Source organism: Hyaena hyaena, unplaced genomic scaffold, assembly GCF_003009895.1.
Source record: "Hyaena hyaena isolate Hyena2069 unplaced genomic scaffold, ASM300989v1 scaffold_765, whole genome shotgun sequence".
In the NCBI taxonomy this organism is placed as follows: Eukaryota; Metazoa; Chordata; class Mammalia; order Carnivora; family Hyaenidae; genus Hyaena; species Hyaena hyaena.
In genome coordinates this window covers 236,111-250,947 of record NW_024081399.1, presented here as the reverse complement: position 1 = coordinate 250,947, position 14,837 = coordinate 236,111, and the positions used below count along the sequence as shown (strand labels likewise).

Here is a 14,837-nt window from a genome sequence, read left to right as displayed (position 1 = left end):
TAACAAATATTTAGTAAGTAGCACTCTGGCTGGTGGTGGTAATGACGCTGGCATCATTATAAAAATGGCTTTACTAAAAAAAATTTTAAAAATTAAAAAAATGGCTTTATCGGCAACTCCTAAAGCTTAAACTTTGGCCTGGTCAACTAAAACACAAACTAATTAGGGGGTATAACACTTTCATTGATTTCCTGAGCAGAAAGTTATATTTTTCCCAGTTTAAAATGAGAGAAAAGTAAGATTTTATGTATTCTTCAAATATCACTGGAAAGCATGATTATTAATACATTATACAGCATGGTATAGCTGTTTTGTCTTTTAAATTGAGAGGAATATATTTCACAAACAAAAAAATCAGTAAATAAGTTAGAGATATGCCTTCTAACACTTTTAAAATTATAATTTTCAACCTCTGAAAAGTTATAGAACTAAAGTTTATGACCCAGGATGGTCCAGATTATGATATGCAAAATTATACACCATTAGCTCTGGAGACTTTTTTTTTTAATCTCAAGGCTTCAGATGGACACTGTTTCACTGTACATCCAAAGTCTTTCAGTTTCTTGGAAGCATGGTTGAAATATTTGAGTGCAAACAATATGTCAGGCACTATAATGTCCTAAGTGTTGAAGATATACCACTGAGCAAAGAGAGACATGCTCATACAGTCTATTAAACAAGATAGACATTAAATGCATTGTTCTTAAATGTATATTATTACAGCACTGATGAGTGCTATGAATGAACATTACAAGTGCTAGGGAGGTTTAACTGAACTCTCTTGGTAAAATGATTACTAAGATCCAAACTTAAAAATGAATACCAAACTTAGTACGAAACAATTTGTAACTAATGATTAAACAGAAATGTTAGATGATATAGGTAGTCCTATGACTTTGAGAGTTATAGAGACATATTAAAACTATAAACAAGAACCAAATGAAACTTACAGATGTGAAAAAACAATAATATGTGAAATTAAAAGATACACTAGATGGCATTAATAATGAACTAGAGACTGCAGAAATAAAGATCAGTAAAATAGACAGCATGGCAATAGAAACTATACAAACTAAAGCACAGAGACAAAAAAAAAAAGATGAAACACGGAACAGAGACATATGAGTTAGGGCCAATTTCAAGTGGCCTTAACCCATATGATACATGTTTCTTTGGAATTCCAGAAAAGAAAAAGAGATAGAAATTTATGTGAAAAAGTATTTGAAGTGGATGATCAAACTTGGTTATATAATTTTAATTCTGTCACTAGCTGAGTAAGTTATCATTTTGAGGTAACAAAACTGATTTAGTTGTGTAAAGATTGACTTGATATGAGTTTTCACAAAGCAGCTTTGTATCTTTGTTCAAACTACCCTATGATCCAGAAATTGTACCACTAGTTATTTACCCAGAGTATGACAGTATTGATTTAAAGGGATACATGCACCCCGACGTTTATAGCAGCATTATCACAATAGCCAAATTATGGAAAGAGCCCAAATGTCCATCTGTCCATCAACTGATGAATGGATAAAGAAGATGTGTTGTATATATATAGGTATATATATATATATATATGAATATTACTTGGTAATCGAGAAGAATGACATCTTGTCATTTACAACAACATGGATGGACCTAGAGAGTATTATGCTAAGTGAAATAAGTCAGTCAGAGAAAGACAAATACCATATGATATCATTCATATTTTAAGTGAGTTTAAGACACACTAGAGAGGAGCATGGGGGGAAAAAGAGAGAGGCAAACCATAAAACAGACTCTTAACTGTAGAGAACAAACTGAGGGCTGCTGAAGGGCAGGTGGGTGGTGGGATGGGCTAAATGGGGGATGGGCACTAAGAAGGGCACTTGTGAGGAGCACTGGGTGTTGTATGTAAGTTATAAATCTCTGGGTTCTACTCCCGAAACTAATATTACACTCTATGTTAACTAACTGGAGTTTAAATAAAAACTTGAAACAAACAAACAGAAAAAGCAAACAAAGATTCTCTTTTCCATCTCTGCCAACAAGAAGAGGCTGAGGATGAAACAAGAGAAGAGGCTTTCATGAAAACCTGATGGGATAAAATAGACAGAACACACCATGGCAAAAATTCACTTCCAAACATGTTTTATGATAAGGGAGATACTGTCTTTTGATTTTTAGGAAAACAATATGAGCAATGATTTCAGCATGGTTCATAAATCAATCTGGCTTCTCAATTATTCTCTTACTTGAGCAAACAAAATGAAGATAACAATACTATTTGCTGCCATTTTGAATTTCAAATTCAAATCAGCCCAAATTAGCAGCATATAAATTTATCCACTGGTCATTATTATTTCTTCCTGTAATCTTATTTTTCCAACATCATCTTTGTCCAAGGTCACTGAATTTCATGACTATATATTCAGAATTGATGTTACTATATTAAACACTATTATTTTACAAATTAATTCAAATATAGTCTAGATTTACCATCAAATTCCCCTTCACATTCCAATTTGTTTTGAAAATTCTTCAGTCAGGCAGATATTTTACTGTAATCCACCAACAGTGATATGGGTATTAATGGACTAATTAAAATAACAATTTGGGAGCCACTGGAGGAAAATGAACTCTATCTGAACCTTATGGCAGAAGGCACTTGAGGTACCATTGTAATCTACCTTGCTTTCCAAACAGTAAAGAAGATTGTTAAATAATCAGGGTCTACAGCAGTAACCTTTAACAAGGTACAGAGCCAGCATGAGAAAAGGAGCAGATTACAGGCATGGCTATCATTTCAGGGAATTCCCAACATCACCCACAAACAATTCCATTAAGTAATGGCTGAGTCCCCAAATTTCCCTATTGGAGAATCTCTCCTTTAGTTTAAGGCTTTGGAGCCTTTTAAAACACTAATCCTTCTGAAAGAAGTCATGCTTAATGTATTTCTTTCCCACGAAGAAAATACCCTGCAGCCAAAACTAGTAACTTATTATTTTACTGTACACATCATTGATTTTTCCAGCTTTATTGAGACATACTTGACATATATCATGTAAGTTTAAGGTATACAACATGATGATTTGTTATATGTTTATATTGCAAAATGATTACCACAGTAAGGTCAATGAACACAGCCATCACCTCCACATTATTTTTTTGGTAACGAAAAATTTTAAGATCTACTCTCCTGAGACTTTTTTTTTTAAATGTTTTATTTATTTCTAGGAGAGAGGGAGAGAGATAGCGTGAGCAGGGGAGGGTCAGAGAGAGAGGGAGTCACAGACTCCGAAAAAGGCTCCAGGCTCTGAGGTGGCAGTCAGCACAGAGCCCGATGCGGGGCTCGAACCCAGGAACCGCGAGATCATGACCTAAGTGAAAGTCGGACGCTTAACCGACTAAGCCACCCAGGTGCCCCTACTCTCCTGAAACTTAATCCTCCTAATGGTGTTAATCATATCCTATCCCAAGAACAGAGCTAGATAAAGAGAAGTGGAAAACTAGGTACTGTGAGATCCAAGCAGAAGAGATAGGGGCCAAAAAGTAAATGGGACACCGGAGATGCCAGAAACAATCCTAACTTTCACTTCCAAATGAGCTGTTTCTCAAAAGAAAAACCAACAAGTCATCAAGTCACAGAGTGAGTTTCATTTGGGGTCAAGCCTCATGCTGAGTTCGCTGTGAGAATGAGAGAGGGAGGGATCTAACTCACATTACCCCTAATGTGTATTGAATATTGGGGTATGCATTTAATTATAAAAATGTTACCCCTAAACGTTAAATTGAGAGAGAAATTAAGAAGCTACCGAAACAGTCCCTGTCCCGAACAATAAAACAACAAACCAAAGCAAGAGCTCCACAAAAATAACAAGCACCTGAATTATGATGGGGGTAGGGAAGGGTTGATTTCAATTTGATCTAATTTGGTGACTGGCTGGATATGGAGAGAGGAAAACAGAGGGAAGCAAGGACGACTACCGGGTTTTATTTGGAAGACTAAGTGAGAAAAACCAACAACATTAACCCTCTATGAACTGTAAGAGTCGATGTGTGTTACATAGGAAGCAGGGAATTCAGAATGGTTGATTTTGGTTTCAGTTACCTATATATTCAATTGGAGATACCTGGAGTTTAGTTAAGAGATCTTAAATTCAGAGAAAGATACATAAAACCTGATGAATAGATGATTTGTGGAAAAGATGATGAAAAAGAGGAGGACTATGGTCAAGCCTCTAGGAAACAACATTTTATTTTATATTTGCTTCAACAGTTGTATATACTACAAAATACTCACCACAAGAAGTATATCACTATATCATTGACCATATTCCCTATGCTGTACTTTTCATCCCTGTGACTAATTTATTTTATAAGCAGAACTTTGCACCTTTTAACTTCCCTCCCCCAGTTTGCCATCCCCCCCCACTCCCCTCTGTCAACCACCAGGTTTTCTGTTTTTATGACTCTGTTTCTCCCTTTTTTTGTTATTGTTGTTGGTATAGTTTGTTCATTTGTTTTGGTTTTTAGATTCCACATAGAAGTGAAATCACACGGTATTTGGCTTTCTCTGTCCGACTTATTTCACTTAGCATGATACCCTCTAGGTCCATTCATGTTGTCAAGAATGGCAAGATTTCATTATTTTTTATGGCTGGGTACTATTCCATGGTATATACCACATCTTCTTTATCCATTAGTCTATTGATGGGCACTTCAGAGATAACATTTTAAAAATAGGCAAGGAAGAAGGTTCAGTGAAAGTAATTGAGGAAGAGCATACAGCGATATAAGAGGAGTATAGGAAGAGACTAAATTTATATAATCCAAAGAAAGAGTGTTTCAGGAAAGGAATAATCCACGTTGTCACTTGAGAGAACGTTATCAGTAGCCAGATTTCAGTATGCTGAAGAATGAACGCAATGGAAAAATTAAATTAATGCTTTCTAGAAGCCTGGATGAGAAGGGAAGGAAAGGGAAAATAAAGGGTCAAATAAATTTTTTGTTTGTTTTTGTTTTTTGTTTTTTAAGAGTGGAAAACTGGCATTTTAAAAGAAGAAAATAGGAAAGTCTGAGTATGTGGGGAAAAGAAGAGATAATTGATGATTCCCAGAGGCATGAGAAGGGAAGGAAATTCCAAGTACAGGTTGAATGGCTTTATCTCCTTTTTAAGTTTATTTATTTATTTTGAGAGAGAGAGAGAAAGCGGGGGAGGGACAGAGAGAAGGAGAGACAGAATCTCAAGCAGGCTCCACACCATCAGATGCACCCGATGCGGGGCTCGAACTCACAAACTGTGAGATCATGACCTGAGCTAAGATCAAGAGTCTGTGCTTAACTGACTGGGCCACCCAGGCGCCCCTTCAATGGCATTATCTTCTTCTGAGAATAGAAGAAAAGAGAAAATGGTTGGTAAGTGTGGATACAGAAGGCTTGTAGGTGGGAAGTCGGGAAACTGAGTTTATTCCTGAGGAAGTAGAATAATAGGCCTGAGAAAGATAAAGAAAGTTTCAAATGGTTTCAAAAAGGGTGCCAGATTGACTGATCAACCCCAATTCTTCACCTCCCCCTACATCCACACTTTTGTCACTGATGCATGCAAAAGGTATACTGCCACTCCTCGATTTGGGGCCAAGAAAATAGGGCCGAAGCAACAGTATGCCTGTTCCAACCCTATAACTCAAGAGGCCTCTCATGTTTTTGCTTGCCGTCCCGTGCCTCTGCAATGACCATGAGAAGAAAGCCCTTAGTATAGCTGTTCACCCCTCAACCTGGCCCCCAGGAGGAAACCCATCGAGCAGAACTTCCCCAGCTGCTACACCACTGAAGCCAGAGACGCCCAGCCCACCCACAGACTCATGAGAATGAATGATGACTTTAAGCCACAGTTTGGACGAGGACCGTTATACATCGTTATGGTGGCAATATTTAACACACACAGGAGATGGACCAGAGGTAAGAAGACGGACGCCTCTTATGTATCCCAAATGAGATTAGCAAGAGGGAGATAGAAAAGAGAATTCGGTGGGGGGGGGGGGCAGCAAAGCTCAGAGAACCTAAGAAACTTGCCCAATGTTATAGACAATCAAATTATGAAACTAATTTTGGAACTCAGGACTGTCTGATTCCAACTCCAGGTACCTTTTGACCTGCCAATCTGCATGCCTGAGAAGCATGGTCACAGAGGTGTCAGGACCACATACCTAAAAAGTTATGAATGGAGGTGAACTTGGACCAGTATTAAAAAATTCAGGCATCAGGAACCAAAACTTATATCCTAAGGCTATATGTATGAATAAGTGTATGTATGAAGAAGTGCAACTTTATACCACATACTGGCTTTCTGGGGCGGGGGTGTGGGGTGTTCCAAATTCTTCTTTAGGCACATTAAAAAAATGAAGACAGTGTGGGAGTATCAGAGTCTTTGGAATCTGACAGATCCGGGTTTGAATTGCAGATATGCAATTTACTTGCTATGTGAACTTTAGCAAACCACTTGAATCTCTTTGCACTTCATTTCCTCATATATGAAATGAACAAAACTGACCTTGCTGGTTTGTTCAAGGGATTTTTATAACCTTCTTCGGGCAACTTTTTCCGTAGGAGGTACTCAATAAAGGCTAGCTCCTTCCTGCTTCATATGACAAGGGCACTGGCATTTACACCTCATGCACCCTTGTACACAGGAGTCAGAGTGCAACAACTACAACAACACAGGGTTCCTCTAGACCTGAAGTTGTCAGAAGCTTTTATGCAACAAAAATTTCTTTCAAGAGCAACAGCCAGAACTACTGCTTACTAGCCTTTATTATAAATATATGTATAATTGTTCCCATATTATCTCATATTATCTCATAACGTATCTTTACTCTGTTTCCATTTTTTTTATGTATTCATGTGCCACTTTCCCGACTACATTGTAGTGTTTTTGTCCAGGCTACACAACAAGCAACATGAGTGATGGACTAGGGAAGAATACCAGCCCCGCCCACCCCCGCAGCCTAAATCTTGCCATATGCCCACCAAAATGATGGATTCACATAGTAGGGGAAGAATGTGAAGAGGGATACATTTTATTTAGCTTTTCTCTCAGAAATTTTCTTTCTCCCTTCGGTTCAGTGAGGGTCATGTTGAGGGTAAGAGTGGAAGATTACATAGCTTCCCTCTGTGATTAAAAAAACCAAAACTCTACACTTCTCTTCACTTCCCTTTTTACCAGGTTTCCAGAAAAAAGCAAAAGTGACAGATCAATATAGTAATCTGTGTGTCAAACACAGAAAATAATAATGGTTCCGGGTAGACTGATAATAGTAATAATAGTAATAATAAAAGCTAGGATTTCTCATGTTCATACAATTTGTCAGATACTATTCTAAGGGCTTTTTATGTGTTAATTCAATGAATCCTCATACTTGCCCTATTGAGGAGACAGTAGTATTATTCCTAGTTTACAGAAAGGAAAAATGTCTGCAACTATAATAGTGGATTCATCTATTTCTCCCTGGGGCCCTATCAGTTTTTGCCTCACGTATCATGATCCCCCGTTGTTAAGTGTATGCCTATTGAAGACTGTTATGTCTTCTTGGAGAACTGACTGCCTTATCATTATGTAATGCTCCTCTTTCTCAAAACTTTCCTTGCTCTGAAGTTTGCTCTTTGTGAAATTGATATAGCTATTCCTTCTTTCTTTTCATTAGCATTAGTATGGAATCTCTTTCTTCATCTCTTTACTTTAAAAAAAAGTTTTATTAATTTTAAGAGAGAGAGAGAGGTAGAGAAGGAGGGAGAGAGAGGGTTATATATATATATATATAATATATATTTATTATATATTATCAAATAAATTGCTGCTGTTGTTATTTGGAACAAACTATAATCTGTTAGATTATGAAAAAGGAGGAATTTTCATTTTATCTTAATTTACTATGTGATGGTCTTCCTTTCTTTACGGAAATCCAGGTTTCTGACACATATTTTTCCTTCTCTCTGAAAAATTTCTTTCACTATTCCTTGTAAGGCAGGACTATCGACAACAAATTCCTTCAATTTTTGTCTGAGAAAGTCTTTATTTCTCTTCACATTTGAAGGATAATTTCACAGCGTACAGAATTCTACGTTGGCTTTTTTGTTTTCTCTCAAAACCTTAGGTATTTCACTCTACTCTTTGTTTTCTTGGTCACAACTTTTTTAAAAAGTTTATTTATTTATTTGAGAGAGACAGAGTGCAAGTGGGGAGGAGCAGAGAGCGAGGGGGCAGAGGATCTGAAGGAGGCACTGTGCTGACAGCAGAGAGACCGATATGGGGCTCAAACTCACAAACCGTGAGATCATGAGCAGAGCTGAAGTGAGATGCTTAATTGACTTAGCCACCCAGGCGCCCCTCTTGGTCACATGAAGCACCCAATAAATAATAGTTTTTATTGTATTATCCGTATACTGAATGTTTCTTTCTCTCCTCCGGAAATTTGTTTTTTAAAAAATCATAGCTGGCACACAGTGTTAGATTAGTTTCAGGTGTACAGCATAGTGATCTGACAACTCTGTAGGTCACCACAAGTGTACTTACCATCTGTCACCGTACAGCGCTATTACAGTACCATTGACTATATTCCCTATGCTGTACCTTTCATCCTTGTGACTTATATATTCCATAACTGGAATTCTGTATTGCCCACTCCTCCTCTACCTCCCCTGTGGCAACCAAAAGTTTGTTTTTTGTATTTAAGAGTCTATTTCTTCTTTTGGTTAGTTTGTTTTGTTTTCTAAATCACACATGTAAGTAAAATCATATAGTATTTGTCTTCTACTGTCTGATTTATTTCATTTAGCATAATACCCTCCAAGTCCATCCATGTAGTCACAAATGTCACAAGCATACACATACACCACATCTTCTTTGTCCATTAAGCCATCAGTGGACACTTGGGTTGCTTCCATATCTTGGCTGTTGTAAATAATGCTGCAATAAACATAGGGGTGTATATATCTTTTCAAAGTAGCGTTTTAATTTTCTCTGGGCAGTGGAATACCTAGTAGTGGAATTACTGGGTCATATAATTATTTCTATTTTTTACTTTTTATTTTTTGTTGATGTGGTCCTTATTTTTGATTTCTTGAGAAACATTCATACTCTTTTCCATAGTGGCTCCACCAATTCACATTCCTACAAGCAGTGCACAAATGTTCTTTTTTCCCCCACATTCACTCCACTTCTTACTTGCACAGTTTCTGAGAAGTCAGATGTATCTCTTGCCATTACTCCCCTATAGGTAATCTGTTTTATTTCCTCTAGACTCTTTTAGAGATCTCTTCTTATCTTTGATTTTCTGCAATTTGAATATGGTATCCCTAGGTGTAGACCCATTGACATTTATTTGGCTTGGCTGTCTCTCAGCTTCCTGATCTGTTGTTTGGTGTTTGACATTAATTAGGAGAAATTCTCAGTTACTATTGTTTCAAATATTTCTTCTGTTTCTTTCTCTCTTTCTTCTTCTGGAATTCTGATTATGCATATGTCATACCTCTTATAGTTTTCCCACAGTCCTTGGATATTCTGTTCTGTTGGTTTTTTCTCAGTTTTTGTTCTGTTTGCTTCAGGTTTGGAGGTTTCTACTGAGGCATCCTCAAGCTCAGAGATTCTTTCTTCAGTTGTATCTAGTTTACTAGCAATCTTACCAAAGGCATACTTCATTTCTGTTAGTATTTTTTATCTTTAGCATTTATTTTTGTTCTTTCTTAGAATTTCCATTTCTACACAAAGTAAATAAAGCTGCAAGATACAAAATCAATGTACAGAAGTCTGTTGCATTTCTATACACAAATAATGAAGCAGAAGAAAGGGAAATTAAGGAATCAATCCCATTTACAATTGCAACAAAACCATAAGATACTTAGGAATAAGCATAACCAAAGAGGTGAAAGACCTATACTCTGAAAACTATAAAACACTGATGAAAGAAATTGAAGATGACAAAAATAAATGGAAAGACATTCCATGCTCATGGATCAGAAGAACAAATATTGTTAAAATGTCTGTACTACCCAAGGCTATGTACCTATTTAATGCAATCCTTATCAAAATGCCAACAGAATTTTTCAAACAATCCTAAAATTTGTATGGAACCACAATAGACTCTGAATAGCCAAAGCAACCCTGAAGAAGAAAATCAAAGCAGGAGGCATCACAATTCCAGACCTCAAGTTATATTACAAAGCTGTAGTGATCAAGACAGTATGCTACTGGTATAAAAATAGACACATAGATCAAGAGAACAGAATAGAAAACCCAGAAGTGAATCCACAATTATATGAGCAATTAATCTTCAACGAAGCAGGAAAGAATATCTAATAGGAAAAAGACAGTCTCTTCAACAAATGATGTTTGAAAAACTGGAGAGCAACATGAAAAAGAATGATACTGGACCATATTCTCATACCATGCACAAAAATAAATTCCAAACGGACAAGAAACCTAAATGTGAGACAGAAAGCCATAAAAATCCAAGAGGAGAACACAGGCAGCAACCTCTTTGACCTCAGCCAGTGCAACTCTTTACGAGACACATTGCCAGAGGCAAGGGAAACAAAAGCAAAAATGAACTATTAGAACTTTATCAAGATAAAAAGCTTCTCACAGCAAAGGTAATGATCAACAAAACTAAAAGGCAACATACAGAATGGGAGAAGTATTTGCAAATAACATATCTGATAAAGGGTTAGTATCCAAAAGATATAAAGAATTTATAAAACTCAACACCCCCAAGTGAATAATCCAATTTAAAAATGGGCAGAAGACATGAATAGACATTTTTTCAAAGAAGACATCCAGATGGCCAATAGACACATGAAAAGATACACAGCATCACTCATCTTCAGGGAAATGCAAGTCAAGACTTCAATGAGATATCATCTCATACCCGTCAGAATGGCTAAAATCAACAACACAAGAAACAAGAGGTGTTAGTGAAGGTGTCGGGGAAGAGGAACCCTCTTACACTGTTGGCGTAAGCCATTGTGGAAAAGAATATGGAGGGACCTCAAAAAGTTAAAAATAGAACTACCCTATGATCCAGCAATTGCACTCCTAGGTATTTACCCAAAGATCACAAAAATACTAATTAAAAGGGATACATGCGCCCTGATATCTATAGCAGCATTATCTACAATAGCCAAAGTATGGAAGCAGTCCAAGTGTCCATCAACTGACACTTCATCGACTGATGAATGATAAAGAAGATGTGAAATATATATAATGGAATATTACTCAGCCATAAAAAAAGAATTAAATCTTCCATTTGCAATGGCATGGATGGAGCTAGAGAGTATTTTGCTAATCAGAATACGTCAATCAGATCAAAATAAGTCAAAAAGATGAATACCATATGATTTCATTTATATGTGGAATTTAAGAAACAAAGCAAATGAGCGTGGGGTGGGAGAAAAGAAAGAGGCAAACCAAGAAACAGACTCTTAACTACAGATTAACAAACTGAGGGTTGCTGGAGGGGAGGTGTGCATCAGAGAGGTAGTAATTGGATAATGGGGATTAGGGAGAATACTTGTGATGAGCATTGGGTGTTATATGTAAGTGACGAATCACTAAATTCTACTCCTGAAACTAATACTACACTGTATGTTAACTAACTGGAATTTATTTTTTTTATTTTTTAAATGTTTTATTTATTTCCGAGAGAGAGAGAGAGAGAGAGAGAGGCAGCATGAGCAGGGGAGGGTCAGAGAGAGAGGGAGATAAGAATCTGAAGCAGGCTCCAGGCTCTGAGCTGGCTGTCAGCACAGAGCCTGATGCGGGGCTCGAACCCATGAACCATGAGATCGTGACCTGAGTTGAAGTCGGATGTTTAACCGACTGAGCCACCCAGGCACCCCACTAACTGGAATTTAAATGAAAATTAAAATAAAAAGGAATTTCCATCTCTCTGTTTACACTGCCCATCTGCTCTTACATGCTGTCTACTTTATCCATTAGGGCCTTCACATATTAAGCATAGTTGCTTCAAATTCGTGGTCTGATAATTCTAAAACCCCTGCCACATCTGAATCTCTTCTGATTCTTCTTCTGTTTTTGTTTTCCAGCTTTTGTATGTGTCGTAATTTATTCTTGATAGCTGGATATAATGTACTGGGTAAAAGGGATTCTATAGATTGGCCTTTATGATACAGTGGTAAGGTGTGAAGGAGGGCAAGCACTCTACATTCCTGTGATTATGTTTCAGTCTTTTGTCGAGTATTTGCCTCTGGATTGTGAACAACTGTTTCTGTTTATTTTTTCCTCCATTAGGTGTGACAGGGTGGCTTGAGGGTGCTGGAGTTGGATTAAATTCTAGTAAAATAGTTACTCCTTAGGGCAGACTTTGTTATGAAAAGCAGAATGCTCTGGTGTATTTCAAAATAGTTCTTTTTTCCTTCTCCCTGAAGAAAGCACTATGGGATTTTTTTTTTTACAAATAGTTTATTGTCAAGTTGGTTTCCATATAACACCCAGTGCTCATCCCCACAAGTGCCCTCCTCCATGCCCAGCACCCCCTTCCCCCCACACCCATCAGTCCTCAGTTTGTTCTCAGCATGAGAGGCATGAGCCTCTCATGGTTTGTCTCTCTCCCTCTCTCCCGCTATTTCCCCTCTTCTTCTCCCCCACGGTCCTCCGTTAAGTTCCTCCTAATCCTCCTATACATGCAAACATATGATATTTGACCTTCTCTGCCTGACTTATTTCGCTCAGCATAACACCCTCAAGGTCCATCCATGTTGCTACACATGGCCAGGTTTCATTCTTTCTCATTGCCATGTAGTATTCCATCGTATAGATAAACCACATCTTCTAGATCCATTCGTCCGTTGATGGACACTTAGGCTCTTTCCATGTTTTGGCTACTGTTGAGAGTGCTGCTATGGACATTGGGGTCCATGTGCCCCTGTGCCTCAGCACTCCTGTGTCCCTCGGGTAAATTCCTAGCAGAAGCACTATGGGATTTTTGATATTCACTGTGAGGACCTGGAAGAGTTCCTGAAGGTAAAACTCACAAAACTGTGGGGATCCCCCTCTACAACTGGGGCTGTGGGGTTTTTAAGTTTCAGCGTTGTTCATCTAGAGCCTGTCGCAATTCATGAGCTACAGTTTTTAGCTTTTCCTCTCTTGGCACTGATTCCTGCGGAGGCTTCTGCTCACGAGTTTCTGCTCCTGTAATTCTCTGTATCTCCCTGGCTGTCCCTCCAATTCCTGGGAAAGCTGTCTGTCCTGTGACTTCATTCCTCTTGTGGACCTAAGAAGAGTTGTTGATGTTTAAGTTTGTTCAGGTTTACACTCATTTAAAAGAATTTTTTAATGTTTATTTTTGAGAGAGAGAGAGACAGAGAGAGACAGAGAGCGGGTGGGGGAGGGGCAGCGAGAGAGGGAGACACAGAATCTGAAGCAGGCTCCAGGCTCTGAGCTGTCAGCACAGAGCCCGACGCGGGGCTGGAACCCACAAACTGTGAGATCATGACCTGGGCCGAAGTCAGACACTTAACTGACTGGGCCACCAGGCTTGCTCCTAATTTTGAAAACACAGTAGCAATTCCTAAGTTCCTTACATGCCAAACCAGCAACTAGAAGTGGTAGAAAGGAAAAATGAACACAGAAAGATTAAAGAACATACCCAAGGTAACACAGCTAAGAAGTAATTAATCCAGACCCAAACTCGGTCCCAGAACACACACTCATAACCACTGCCCTGGACTACTCTCCATACTTAAGAATGGTGTGTTCGTTACGTGTGAGCTCTAGAGCTAGATTCTCTCGGTATAAATTCCAGTTCTTTAGCTTTTCCTAGCGTATGACTTTCTGCACAGGAATATGGTAGACATTAAGTTACACATACATTAAGTTAGTGTATGTAAAGCACTTATAATGACTGTAAATGAGGAAAGTGGGGCCATTTACTACTGGCTGGAAGAGTCAGCAATCTCATTCCTCACCTACCATGAAAAATACTCAGGTGTGTGTGTGGGGGGGGTGGATTTATAGCATCTCTTCTGTAAATTGCATATAGAAGAGATTCCCAAAGAACCTGTTTCTTTGAAATGCTCCTATTCATACAGTTCCTTACTGTATGAAGTCAGGTGCACAGAACTGACTGCATTGGCATCTCTTGAGAGGTTGTTAGAAATAAAATTTCTAAAGTCCCACCTCAGACCTACTGATTCAGAAGCTACAATTTTAAGTTTATTTATTCATTTTAAGAGAGAGAGAGAGAGAGAGGGAATCCCAAGCAGGTTCCGCACTGTCAGCATAGAACCCAATGTGGGGCTTGAACTCATGAACCACGAGATCATGACCTGAGCTGAAACCAAGAGTCAGGCACTTAACTGACTGAGCCACCCAGGCACCCCCAGATCTGCATCTTAATAAGAATCCCAGGTGAGTAAGTGGCACATTATAGTTTGAGAAGCTCTGACATAGTACAGTGGTTAATAACATAGGCTTTGGATTCAGATCTACTTGAGTCTTTAAGCCAAGTTCTGTCAATTATGAGTTTGGAGCTCTTTGAGTATGTTCTTCAGGTCTGAGCCTTATTTTCTCAGCTATAAAAATGGAGTAATAATAATTATCTATCTCATGGGGCTGTTGAGAGGATTAGAACATGGTAGGTGCTCAGTAAACAACTGTTAATACCTAATTGGTCACAATTATCATCAGAGTTTCCAGCAAGGCTCAGATAGGGCAGATGGAAAGCTGTCTCCATAGAGTCAGGATATGAGAGAGGGAGAGAGAGAGGAAGAGAGAGAGAGAAGACGAACACTTGAGGATGGATCAAGCCTGAAGAGTCACAACTTACAGTATGTTATTAAACTAC

General features: G+C 38.2%; 1 pseudogene; it reads left to right on the top strand.

Moving 5' to 3' along the window:
* The window catches only part of LOC120221239, a 41,736-nt pseudogene extending 29,388 nt beyond the window's left edge, over positions 1–12,348 (top strand).
* Positions 12,349–14,837: the final 2,489 nt, after the last annotated feature.